Genomic DNA, 12,317 nt, shown 5'->3' with positions numbered 1-12,317 from the left:
CTTCTTCTGGCCCTGCATGTTGAGAGCTAATATACCCTCCCTCTCAACCACCAAGTCTCCATCAGTTGCCTTGCTGCTCAGGGCTTTGCATGCATCTTGAACCTCAAGAGCATGCAAGTTCATAACCCGTGAACCAATCTGCTTCACCTGTCTAGAGATGATGTGTCTAAGGAAAACCTTTCCCTTACTGAAGACTACATCATAGCCTCTGTCTTCCAGCATCGCGATCAACACCAAGTTTCTCTTCAACCCTCGTACACACTTGACGTCGGTCAAGCTAAGGTGAACTCCATGCTCCCTCTGAAAAATAACCATGCCTACACCTGAGACACTATACTTCTCATCATTACCCATCGCTATGAGTATTTGGAGATCTTTCTCCTCCAAAGTACTGAACAAAAAATTGTTGTTGGTCATGTGGAAAGAGGCTCCACTATCAAGAAACCAACCACTTCCCAACATGGATGAAACCATGCATGTGAAGAGTGTGAAATCAACTCAAACTGTGAAGCAAGTGCCTCACCTTCAAATCCTTCCCCGGATCCCTTCTTGGATTTCCTCTGTGGACAATTTGCAACATAATGGCCCACCTCATGACAACAAAAGCATCGCACTTTCGATTGGTCAACCTTCTTCCCATCATTGGAAGAACTACATTTGGAAAGAAAACCCTTCTCCTTCCCCTTCTTCTCCTTACTCGCTAAGGCATAGTTCTCCTCATCATGCATGGATGAAGAACTGCCTCTGGTGCTTCATCTAATCTCCTCCTGCATCAAATCTAACCATAGTCGTTCCCAATCTGGCAGTTTCTCCCTTCCATTCACCGAGTCTTGATAGCTATCCCAGCCCTTAGGAAGGCCACAGAGTGCTAGACTCACCATATGCTCATCCGATGTCATGACCCCTACACTTGCAAGCTCATCCCTGCATGTGATGAGCTTGGTCAGGTACATAGAGATCGTCTCATCCCTTTCACACTTGATCTTTCGAAGTTTGTCCTTCAGTGCCAGCTTCCTCTCATCACTGCTATTCTGATATAAATCTTTCAGTGTTTTCCACATTGCATGCGGAGTCTCCTTCTGATGGAGGCTCGAAACAATGTGATCTCCCACTCCCTCAAAGAGAATTCTCCTAGCTCTAGCCACACACTTCCTCTATTCCACATGCTCAGTCTTGTCAGTGCTTAGGAATTTCTTGATTAATGAAATCATTAAGGCCATTATCTTCCAAAACTGCCTCCATGCGATCCTTCCAAGCTATATGGTTTGAGCTACCATCAAGGGCATACTCAAGCCTCAAACCACAGAATGCCATCGATGAAATATATGTGATAAGAACTTGAGATCTATATCAAGAATAGGAAACTTCGAATTCCTCTTGCTAGTATATTGTTCTTGCTTGATCACCTATGCTCTGATACCATGTAGAAATTTCACCTGTAGAACAAACTGATATATGCAATGTCCTAAAGCATAATACTTGTTCTACTTCTACAAAACATTAAGCGGAAGCATAATCGAATTCATGAGCAACATCAAGAAGAAACATGCATAACTGATCAAGATAATTAATCACACATAACACAAGATATATCTAGGGGAAAGCACCAACATAAAACCCCAACCACGTATTATCAATCAAGTGGAAATCCTCTTCACAATACAAAAGAATTAGCTCTCAAGCTATTCAGTTCTCAATGAACTATGAAGATATGAAGATCTGTCTCATGAACCAACCAAGCCCTATTTATATAGGTTTTACCTATGGTCCTTGCATAGTTTGCTTAGGAAATAATAGCAAAAGCATATGCTATTAATTCCAACATACCAAAATTAACCAATGGTCCAACTACGCAATCCTTGAGGACACTAGTTCCTCAATCATGCAAAAAATACTTACTACAAATAGTCAAGCATCTGATAGTACATAGTCAAGCATCTGATGTCTTGTAGGTTTATGCACTTCCCCATTTAATTAAAAAAAATTGTGTGATGATATGGTTCACCGCCATTCCCTATCCATTGTCAAAACACTATGATATTGTCCATCCAATATTCTTCCTAAAGGAAACAATTAAGGTGTTTTGCAATCTTTTCCTCTCTTGATCATTTATTTCTCTGACTATAATTTCTTTTGATTAGGTCCACATCAACAAGTTTGCGACCCACAAGAATATGAGAGAAGAAATAAGAGAGGGGGTTAGTCGTAGTGTGAGGACAACAAAATTCAGATGCACCTATTGAGAAACTAATATCACCCCCAAGTACCAAATTATCTACTAACGTGAAGGATTTCCTCATCAACTAGTCCTAGTATGGAACCCAATCTTGACAGGGGTCATAAATGCTTACAAACTGGAGGTCCAAACCTAGCTCCGAGGAAAAACAATCTACTCCTAGGGCTAATTCTAAACACCAAGAGCTATATACCTGATGGTTCTTAGATTGAACCCTACATATAAACCCCCAAATTTTCCCTATTATTTTTACATATGAGGGGAAAACTCTACCAATACAAAGAGTGGGATATCCCTTAGGATGTTGAGGTCGAAGATTGTAGTGGGAGAGGAACTACGAAGAGTATTCCTACACAATGGGCAAGGCCACCTTTAGGGAGGGGCAAGAATGATTTGTAGTGGGGTACGGATAAATCACATACATAGACGAAGAGTGGTAGGAACATAAATCACTAAGATGAGTAGGGATAGAAGAGGGAAGATCCCATGTCTAAACTGGTGAATGGGTTTATTAAATATATTATAAAATGAGGTGGAGAGGAATTGTCCAAGGGGGTGATTGCTAATGATGAAAGAGCACTAGCCTAATCCTTGACTAAGAGACCCATATCCATCACCAAGTTGCCATGACCACTAGAACCATAGGGGCCTAGGATTTTCAACTTAGGAACGAGAAGACCCAACTTTTTTTGTTCAGTTGAGGGACACACCTCCATATTCATCACATAATACTTTGGTTGTGACTGCTTTTTTGTACCCATCTGTTGATCCATTGATCCCCTCTTGGCAACAAAAGGAGTGGGACAATCTTTCACGACTAGCTCGTGTTAATGACATCTTTTACACTTGAAAGGGATCCCTTTATAGTCAAGTTTTTTGTGATGATAAATTTTGAGGAAGCACAATTGCAATTCTGCATACATACCTTCATGGGTGTCACGACGCCGGAGCCATGGTAGTCTTTCAACCGCTCTTGGCGAGGTGCGACACCACCGAACACTTTCTTTTCACCAATACTTATGTTCATGGACTATGCCTAACCATTAGTCTAATTAGTTTGTTTTTCGCAACCAAGTATTATTATGTTTCCTTTATACCAATGAACACCCATACACATTCATTATCATCAGCAATTATACAAGAGAACACAATTGCACAGTATAAAGGGAGGGGCAACTCCCTAAACAATGAGTCTGCCCGAATAATATATTATACAATATTTCAATGTTACAAAGCTTACAAGTATACTTGGAAACACCAAGTTTCATACTTAGCCGAATTTACAACTTCATCACACCTCCGTGTGATACCCAAGATCCTTTGCCCAAGTCGGGCGGGCGCGCCCTCACACGAGCTGCCTTCCGCACTTCACAACTGTTCCTTGTTCTCCTTTCGCGATGGGCAGGTGACCTCACTCGAGTCACCCATGCACGCCTTCGCACAACTGGCGGGAAACCTCACCCAAGAATGCCTTTGAATGATGGTCGAGTGCGACCTCACACGAGTCACCACCTGCACCCAACAACCGGCACCTTCACCCGAGTTCTACTACACCATTTACTCCTGCATGAAGGGCGAACACCTTCACCCATGCCCTCAACCAATAACCGAACGACGGGCACTCCTCGCCTATGCCTTCCACATGATACAACTTTTTGTGATATCCCGTGCAGCCTCGCCCAAGGTTGGGCACATAGAGCTACGCCAACCTTTGTTGCGGCTACACTTCTAACTTTGCACTTATTCCTTGTATCTCTTGTGAACGCATTCCTTGATTGAAGTTCAATGCCTCAAATGCTCCAACAATGCGTTCATATATACACATCCACGCATGGTTAACCAATTCCATGGCTGACCTGCATTTTATTCTACGCGACGCCCTTCCATTACTAATTTGCTTGGTCGGCTCATCGACGAACACCCAAACTGCAATCTTCCCAATGTTGGCTTGTTAAGGGTGAATTCCCTCGTTCATCCTTATAAATATATGCGACTACTCTTCTCATTTCGCACACACTCATAAGTCTTTCTCGGTCACCTTTCATTAGCTCGTGTGCTTAGCCTTCGCACTTCGCATCGGCGGTCGAGTCTGTTATCACTCAGGTTGTCCTTAAGCTCCGGAAAAGGATACGGCCGAGGTAACCATAGACCAACTTTGGATTGCAGGTTCTAGCCCACCTGCAATCAGAGAGGGCTCTCTCTTTCTGATTTAGCTTTGTTGAGAAGGATTTTAGGCTAGGTATTGAATTCAGAGGGTTTTTTGTTTTTGTTTTTGGTGGGAAAATTGATGTTTTAGGTAGAGAGGCAGAGCATAGTCTGAGGGTTTCAAACCATTGGGCATGGAGTCGAGGAGGAGGACTGCTGGTGCATTCCCTTGGTCATAATAAGGGAAGGTGGAGCAAGATAGTTGCGCATGAGACAATGTTTCAGGTTTAAATGATGGAGTGAATGCTAAGTAATGAGAGGCGGTTAAGAATCTCTCAATCAGCTTAACAGATGGAGGTAACAGAGCTCTACCTAGGGGCATTTAAGAATCCCTATATAATTGGCAAACACAGGTGAATCAGGGTAAATATGAGCCAGAAGGAATTCATATTCATGACCAATTCATTCAGAGGAAAACATAAAGAAACAACAGAAATTGAGCATAGAGTGTATTTAAACAAATTCTAAGCTATTCATCCTTTCTGCTATTTAGATAGTGGTAAACAATAAAACAGAGGTAAGATGCACTTTTTGTTTCAGGCTGCAGCACAAGAATTCCATCTTGATATCTTCAAAACATTCATTTACAATAGGCAGTTTGCTCTCCAAGCTTTCAACAATCTTTGGTTATAGAAAAAACTCAGGTATACAATGCGAGTCTCTAGTGAAAATTCTCAATTGACCAACCGCTTGAAACAATGTAGAGAGCGGTATATATAGGGAAAAACTCTCTACAACTACTTTAATTACAACTTGACCTAAACAGGTCTGAAAGCAAGATGATTACTTTAACCTAATCCTATCCAGAAATAAATGCATAAAAATATCTCGGGCTGCGCTGAGGGCTGCCGTATCAAAACTGAATAAATGATGTTGTCCTCAGTGGCTTGGTGCAGTGTTTTCTGAAATAAATGTGTATGGGTTTCTGCTTCTTTGTTGTCTGTCTGCATTTAAAGCTTTAACTGTGATTTGAGGGCAAGGATGGGCTTACACCTCTTGATTTGACTTTCTGGGGGGCTCATCAATGTTCAGGTGCTTCGAGCCCCTAAAAAATCTTGGCTGATACTCTTTGGCTCTTCTTCTCCATCTGATACTCTTTGACAAATGAATTGGGTCGCTTTTCTCCTCTGCTGTGGGTCTAATCACAAATTAATAGCCGCTGTTCGGCCTCTGTTTCCTTTAGAACTGTCTTATGCTCCTCTCGGCAAGCTTCGCGAAGAAAAATGGGTCATTCGGTGCCTTTCGGGCTTGCTGGGGGCTGCGTGATGAAAAGATTCCCTAAAGATTCCCCATTCAGGCCTATTTTATCAAGCTATCGCAAATCGCGCATCAAAAACTGCCTCAGAAATTGATTCCGGGGCTCCGGAGTGTGATTTTCGCCCTTCGCACTAAAATTGCTAATGACGTCAGCATGACATCATCATGACGGACTTCGTACGGTGGATGACGTCAGCGATGATGTCAGCATGATGACGTGGTAGGATGACATCATCACGTACGGAGGTGATGTGGTAGTACAGCAGGGGACACGGTGGTAGGGTGACTCGGCGGTACGGTGGCAGGAGGCCACGCAGGTGGATGATGCGGCAGGTGACGTGGGGCTTACGTCACAGGGGGAGGACGGTAAGTGGTTTCTGGGTGCACTGCCTTTGGACAAATGTGGTTTCGGGGGAGGGGGCTCCGCCACAGCCCAGGAGGTGATGCATGGCGGGAGTACGGTGGAAATACCGCCCATCTCCTGGACGCTAACCTTCGGGCGCATCGGGGGACAGGAAGGCCCGCCCATCGTAGATCTGTGGGGCGGGCGATCTAACGGTTGGCGGGGAGGACGAGGCGACGGAGGGATAAGGGGCGGGAATATTCATGGAATATTCCAGTTTTAATACGGTGCAGTGGGGGTATAAAACTATGATTTGTGTGGGTTATGGGGTTATATTCGGGCGGGTTAATGTATTTGTGCTCGAGACTTTAGCATAAGGGGTAAAACATGGGTTTTTTGAGGGTTTATGAGTGGGGTTTTAACGATTTATGCACAAAACTTAGGATAAGGGCGGAAATGTGGGTTTTTGAGGGTTTTTAAGGCTAGGAGAGAGGTTGTTAGCATGACCAGGTGTCATCTAACTCCTACTATGACACGGATGGGTTAAAAACAGCCCCTGATGGACCATTTTTTCCCTGACTTAGAAGAAATATGGCTATATTTCCACGGAGGGGATAGTTACATAGGGGAGTTTTATATACATAGTTTTAATAGGGGAAGGGGAAAACTGATAGGGAGTTATATAGTAGAGTTAGTGGTTAATATGGTGATGATAAGCAGGCGCTAAGGTAAGAGACCTTAGGCTAATCCTCGAGGGAAAAGTGACTTATAGATGAGAAATAAAGAATCCTTGAGTGAAGCAGATCTTCACCAGGACAAATGACATGGAAAATGATGAAACTAAGAGGAATCAAGCAGATTTTGACCTCTTTGGGAAATTAGTAATTGACTTGGGGAATTTAGAAGAAGGGGAATTTAGGGATGTCTAGCTTGAGCTCCTTCAGATGAAAAACCGTCTGCAACTGTGATCTAAAGAGATAAAACACTTTGTAACACAAAATTGATCATAAATCATCATTCTGCAACCTCACAGCTACCTACCTAGCCTACTAACCTAACATTTTTTCTTCTTTTGATTTGGGTGCACTTAGACTTGCAGACCCAGCTTTGCAATTTTTTCTTTTTGAATGTTTCCTATCTAAATCTACACTTATTTCTGCCAGGGCCGAGATTAAGCAGTTGGGTCCCTTTGATTCTCTACCTATCTACAGATCTGCCAAGATTAAACTGTTTGGTCAGATGCATTCTCTATATTCTAAAACAGGAAATTGAAACCTAGGGAGACCAAGGTTAGACTGTTTGGACCTCCCTTAAATGAAAACTCTTCAAAACTGGAACAACCCCTCAAAATTGGAAAACAACAGTGCCATTTGGACTGGCACACTTCATGGCATTTTGTGGAAATATGGAAAACTGCAGCCTACAAAGTATGACATATTTGGCATGTAAAAATGTCAATCATGAAAGATGAAACCCTCTTGCAACAGGAGGCTAATAGTGGCTACACTTGGGGATGGCTTTTCCTTGTGAAAAGTCAAGAACAACAGGTCAGACTGCCTTGATCTTCTATGGTTGCTGTAGACTGGAAACATTTGTTCTGGCTGCTAAAAATGTAAAATTTTGAACTATGAACAACCTCCTCCTCAACTGAATTATTGTGAACTGTGCAGCATCGCCTGCTTTCTTCTGCGTGCTTGATAATTATGCACAATGACTGCAAATAATTCATTTCTACCATGAATTGCTTGTAATGTGATAGTTTTCCTCTTGCTATTTTACTGAAATTGGTGTAGAGACAGAGCTTTTAAAACTGTGTCTTTCACAAATTCACTGCTTTTCCTTAAACAATCGGCCTGCTTATACAAAAATAAAAACAGAGTGCTGATATATACAAATAAGACTGTACAAAGATATATACAAAACTGCATTGTGTCCCTTAAAAGGGGTCATGGTAATGTTTCAGCATACGACCATTGACAGGGCCTTCTTCAGTAGTGTTGTCCTCTATAGATCTGAGAAAATAAGTGTTATTTCCCTGAATAGCAGAAATAACCAATGGTCCTTTCCATAAAAAATCAAACTTTGCATGTTTTCCCTTGTCTTCTTTTCTTGAGTCCCACCTCAGAACTTTGTCACCAACATTGAAATCCTCAGCCTTAGTTCTTCTATCGAACATCTTTTTAAGCTTTTCTTGTAAAATTTGAGCTCTGTCATAAACTTGTTCTCTGGTTTGCTGAAGATGAATGGTCTGATTGATTCTTCTTTGAATGTCATTTGGTTCAGCCTGAATTTCCTGTAACAGTTTGATAGTAGGAATGCCCAGGGATGAAGGAAATCTTGCCTCCATGCCATATACTAGCTCATAAGGGCTCATCCCAATGGATCTCTTGCTCGAGAGTCTGTCTGCCCATAGGGCATTCACCAGCTTTTTGTGCCAGTTCTTCTTGTTCTCTTCCAGCACTTTCTTTATGATGTTGATGAGGCTTTTGTTAGATGATTCGGCCAAGCCATTACCTTGAGGGTAATAGGCTGTAGAGTGGCCCAAGGTAATATGAAATCTGTGGCAGAAATTGATCATCTTTTTGGACTTAAAGGCAGCGGCATTTTCAGTGATGATTTTCTCAGGGCAGCCAAATCTAGAAAGGATATTGCACTCAAGGAATTGGATAATGATGGTGTCATTGGCTTGTCTGCAGGGAATGGCTTCAACCCACTTGGTGAAATAGTCAGTGGCTGTTAGGATCCATTTGTGCTGGCCTGAGGAAGAGGGATGGATTTCTCCAATGAAGTCAAGACCCCATTGTTGAAAAGGTTTTTCTGTTGAGATAGGTTTAAGGGGTAGGGGTAACAGCTTTCTCTTGCCCTCAAAGATTTGGCACTTGTGACATGACATGGAAAAATTTCTTACATCTGCAAAAAGAGAGGGCCAATAGAAACCAGCCCTTAGAATTTTATCAACAGTGGACTTCCAATATAGATGTCCTCCACAGTCACCTGCATGGAATTCTTTCATGACATTGTTAGTTTCATTCATGGTTAAACAATTAAGCAATATACCTTCATGATTTCTCCAAAATAATGCACCATCTATAACACAAAACTTTAAAGCCTTCATTTTCAAAAATCTTTTCTTGGTCCTGGAAAATCCTGGGGGAGCACACAGGTTTAACAATACAAAGCAAATATCAGTGTACCAAGGGCATTGCAGAAATATTTCACTGATCTGTGGAGTCGCCAGCTCCGATTCCTTGTCCAGTTGGTTAATGTCTAAGGCTTGAAAATTTGTTTCGGACATCAGTTTAGCTAAACCTTGTCCCTTTATCAGCTTGGTTGGTTTTATTTCTATGTCATACTCAAGGATGCTTGCAATCCACTTGCCTCTTTTGCCTTCTAATCCCTCTTGGGTCAATATGTCTTTTACAGTAGCGTGTGGGACATAGGCAATCACATGTGAACATAAAATTCACACTTTGAAATCCTTGATGGCCTTAACAAGTGCGTAGGCCCACTTTTCCATTATTGGGTACTTCAAAGGGGCGTCTCTTAAGGCTTGTCTGAAGAAAGCGATTGGATTTTCAACTCCTTGTTGATCCTTTTGCAAAAGGACAGCAGATATTGTGTGATCAGATGCAAACGAAAATATGATAAAATCTTTCTCAAACTGTGGGGTGGTGAGTACAGGGGTTTGGGTTAATGCATCTTTGATACTTTCAAATGCTTGCTTGGTTTCCAGGGACCATCTTACCTTGGAATCCTTCTTTAACATGTTGCTTAACAATCGTATTAGTTCAGCTAGATTTGGAATAAATCTTCTTAGGAAGTTAATCTTTTCAAGGAAAGCTTGCAGCTCTTTTATGTTTCTTGGATATGGAATTTGGAGGATGGCTTGGATTCTTTCAGGGTCAATTCTAATCCCATCTTTTGATATAATGTGGCCAAGTAACTTGCCTTCTTCTAGGCCAAATAGGGACTTCTTGGGATTCAAGGAAATGCCATATTTTCTACATATCATGAAAATTTTCCTAAGATGCTTGAGGTGCTCTTCATCAGATTTGAAAAATGGGGTCAAGTCATCAAGATAGACAACCAGGAAGTCATGTATTTCTTTGGCAAATGCAATATCCATTGCTCGTTGAAAAGTTGCACCAGCGTTTTTAAGTCCGAATGGCATCTTTACATACTTGAATGTTCCCCACGGTGTGGTAAAAGCAGTTTTGTCCTGGTCATCCGGGTGAACAAGTATTTGGTTGAAACCTGAAAAACCATCTAGCAAAGAGATTCTAGATGACCCCACTACTCTTTGCAAGATGTGGTCCATTTTAGGCAAAGGGTAATGGTCTTTTAGGGAGACTTGGTTTAAATTTCTGAAATCTACACAAAGTCTGATTTCACCTGTCTTTTTTTGTGTAGGAACAAGATTGGATACCCATTCAGAAAATCTGATGGGTGCTATGATGCCTGCTTCAAACATCCTCTTTACTTCCTTCTCAATTGGGGGAAGAAGCATAGGGTTGATTCTTCTAAGTTTCTGCTTGAAGGGTTTCTGGTTCGGTTTTAATGGGATTGTGTGTTGGATCACTGAGGTGTCATAGGATTTCAAATCCTCATAGCTCCAAGCAAATACGTCTTGGAACTCTTTGAACAAGTCAATGTATTTGGGCTTTTGATCGGGTGGCAAATTTTTGGACAGTTGGATCATTTTTGGATTTTTTGCCGTCCCAATGTTGTGTTCTTCTATATCAGTGTTAATGGGTTGCAATTTTGGCTTTCTAGGAATGTCATTGGCATCGAACATGTCTTCTAATGGGGTTAGGCCAGTAGGCAGAAAGTTATCCTTTAAGTCAATGATCTCTGCCTCTGCTTTGGAAATGTCTTCCAAATGCATTTGTTTCAGCTGTTCTATGTTTTCTTTGTCAAAAACAGTCAGGTTCAGGATTTGCTTGGCTGCTGCAGCTGTTATAGCTTGCTGATCTTCATTTGTTTGTTGTTCCGAATCTGTCATAGCATCCAAGTCGATGTTAATATTTGAAAACTCATGCTCAACGGTAAGGAAATTATTAATTTGGGCATCATTTTCGAATACTTTCCAATCTTTGATGTTATTCGGGACAGCGGGCCTATGTTTTACTTTAGCTGCAAAGTGATGGTTTGGGTCAAAAGGAAGTTTGCATGTACTAGCAAAGGTGGCTACGTTGTGTGCATGAATGTTATGTTCTCTTGAAATTTTGGCCAGCTTGAATTCAGTGAATGCATTGAGTATATTAGTGGCAGCAGTCCTATAGGCTCTCATTCTATTGTCATTGGTAACAAAATTACCTTTCATTTGTTGTATGATTAAATCAGAGTCTCCTAAAATAGACACTTTTGCAGCTCCTAGAGCTTTGAGCAGTTTAAGGCCTAGTAGCAGAGCCTCATATTCTGCCATGTTATATGTGCATTTAAAATTCAGTCTGTAGGCATGAACTTCTGCATGGTTGTTATATGTATTGTGAATCCAGACACTTGCCCCTGCTCCCAACTTGTTAACAGAGCCATCAAACTCTAAATACCAATTGATTTCTTGCTTGTGGTTTGTACTAAGAGTTTCAGCTAATTTAGGATTGGGCAGATTTACAATTCCTATTTGGGGATGTTCTTCTAACATGTTGGTTGTGTTAACTGTTGTGACAGTTTCACTAGTGTGTGCAACTGATTCTTCATTGATGTGTGCTTGTTGTTCCAGAGCCAAGGGCTCATTATCAGTTGGAGAATTTGTATCATCTTTAAACAAAATAAAGGAATCCATATCAGAATGGATTGAATAAATGGGAAAATTTTCAGGCTTTCTCTCACTACTAACCACATATTTCATCATCGTTTCCCTGTACAGTCTCTTTGGTTGCCCAAAGACTAAAATAGTAGCGTAGGAAAGGTCTAATTGAAGGGATCCTTGAAGCTTTGCTCCCCATGATCTTGATAGGAGCATACCGTACTTTGGTGGAATGTCGGCAACCACTACATCCATGAGGATGTTCTTATTTGGATATTGAACTAAGGAGACACACAAGTCTTTGATGAGGCCTAGACATTTCACTTGACTTGAGTCAAATGAGTACAAGTCTTTATAAGGTCTTGTAACGTCAAGGTTCAGTTTTTCCATAACTGCTTTGGGCATTAGATTGTGCGATGCCCCTGAGTCAAACATAGCATTGTGCAAAAGTTTGTCATGTATATGCAAACTGACATAAAAGGGTGGGACAGGTCCATGTGTTGATTTTCCATTGACTTCTGGTCCAA

This window comes from Pinus tabuliformis, chromosome 3_2 (genome assembly GCF_031772625.1).
Source record: "Pinus tabuliformis cultivar Carrire ecotype Pingquan chromosome 3_2, CPIR1, whole genome shotgun sequence".
NCBI classification, from domain to species: domain Eukaryota; kingdom Viridiplantae; phylum Streptophyta; class Pinopsida; order Pinales; family Pinaceae; genus Pinus; species Pinus tabuliformis.
The sequence above is the reverse complement of the archived record's forward strand: the minus strand, read 5'-3'. Positions refer to the sequence as shown.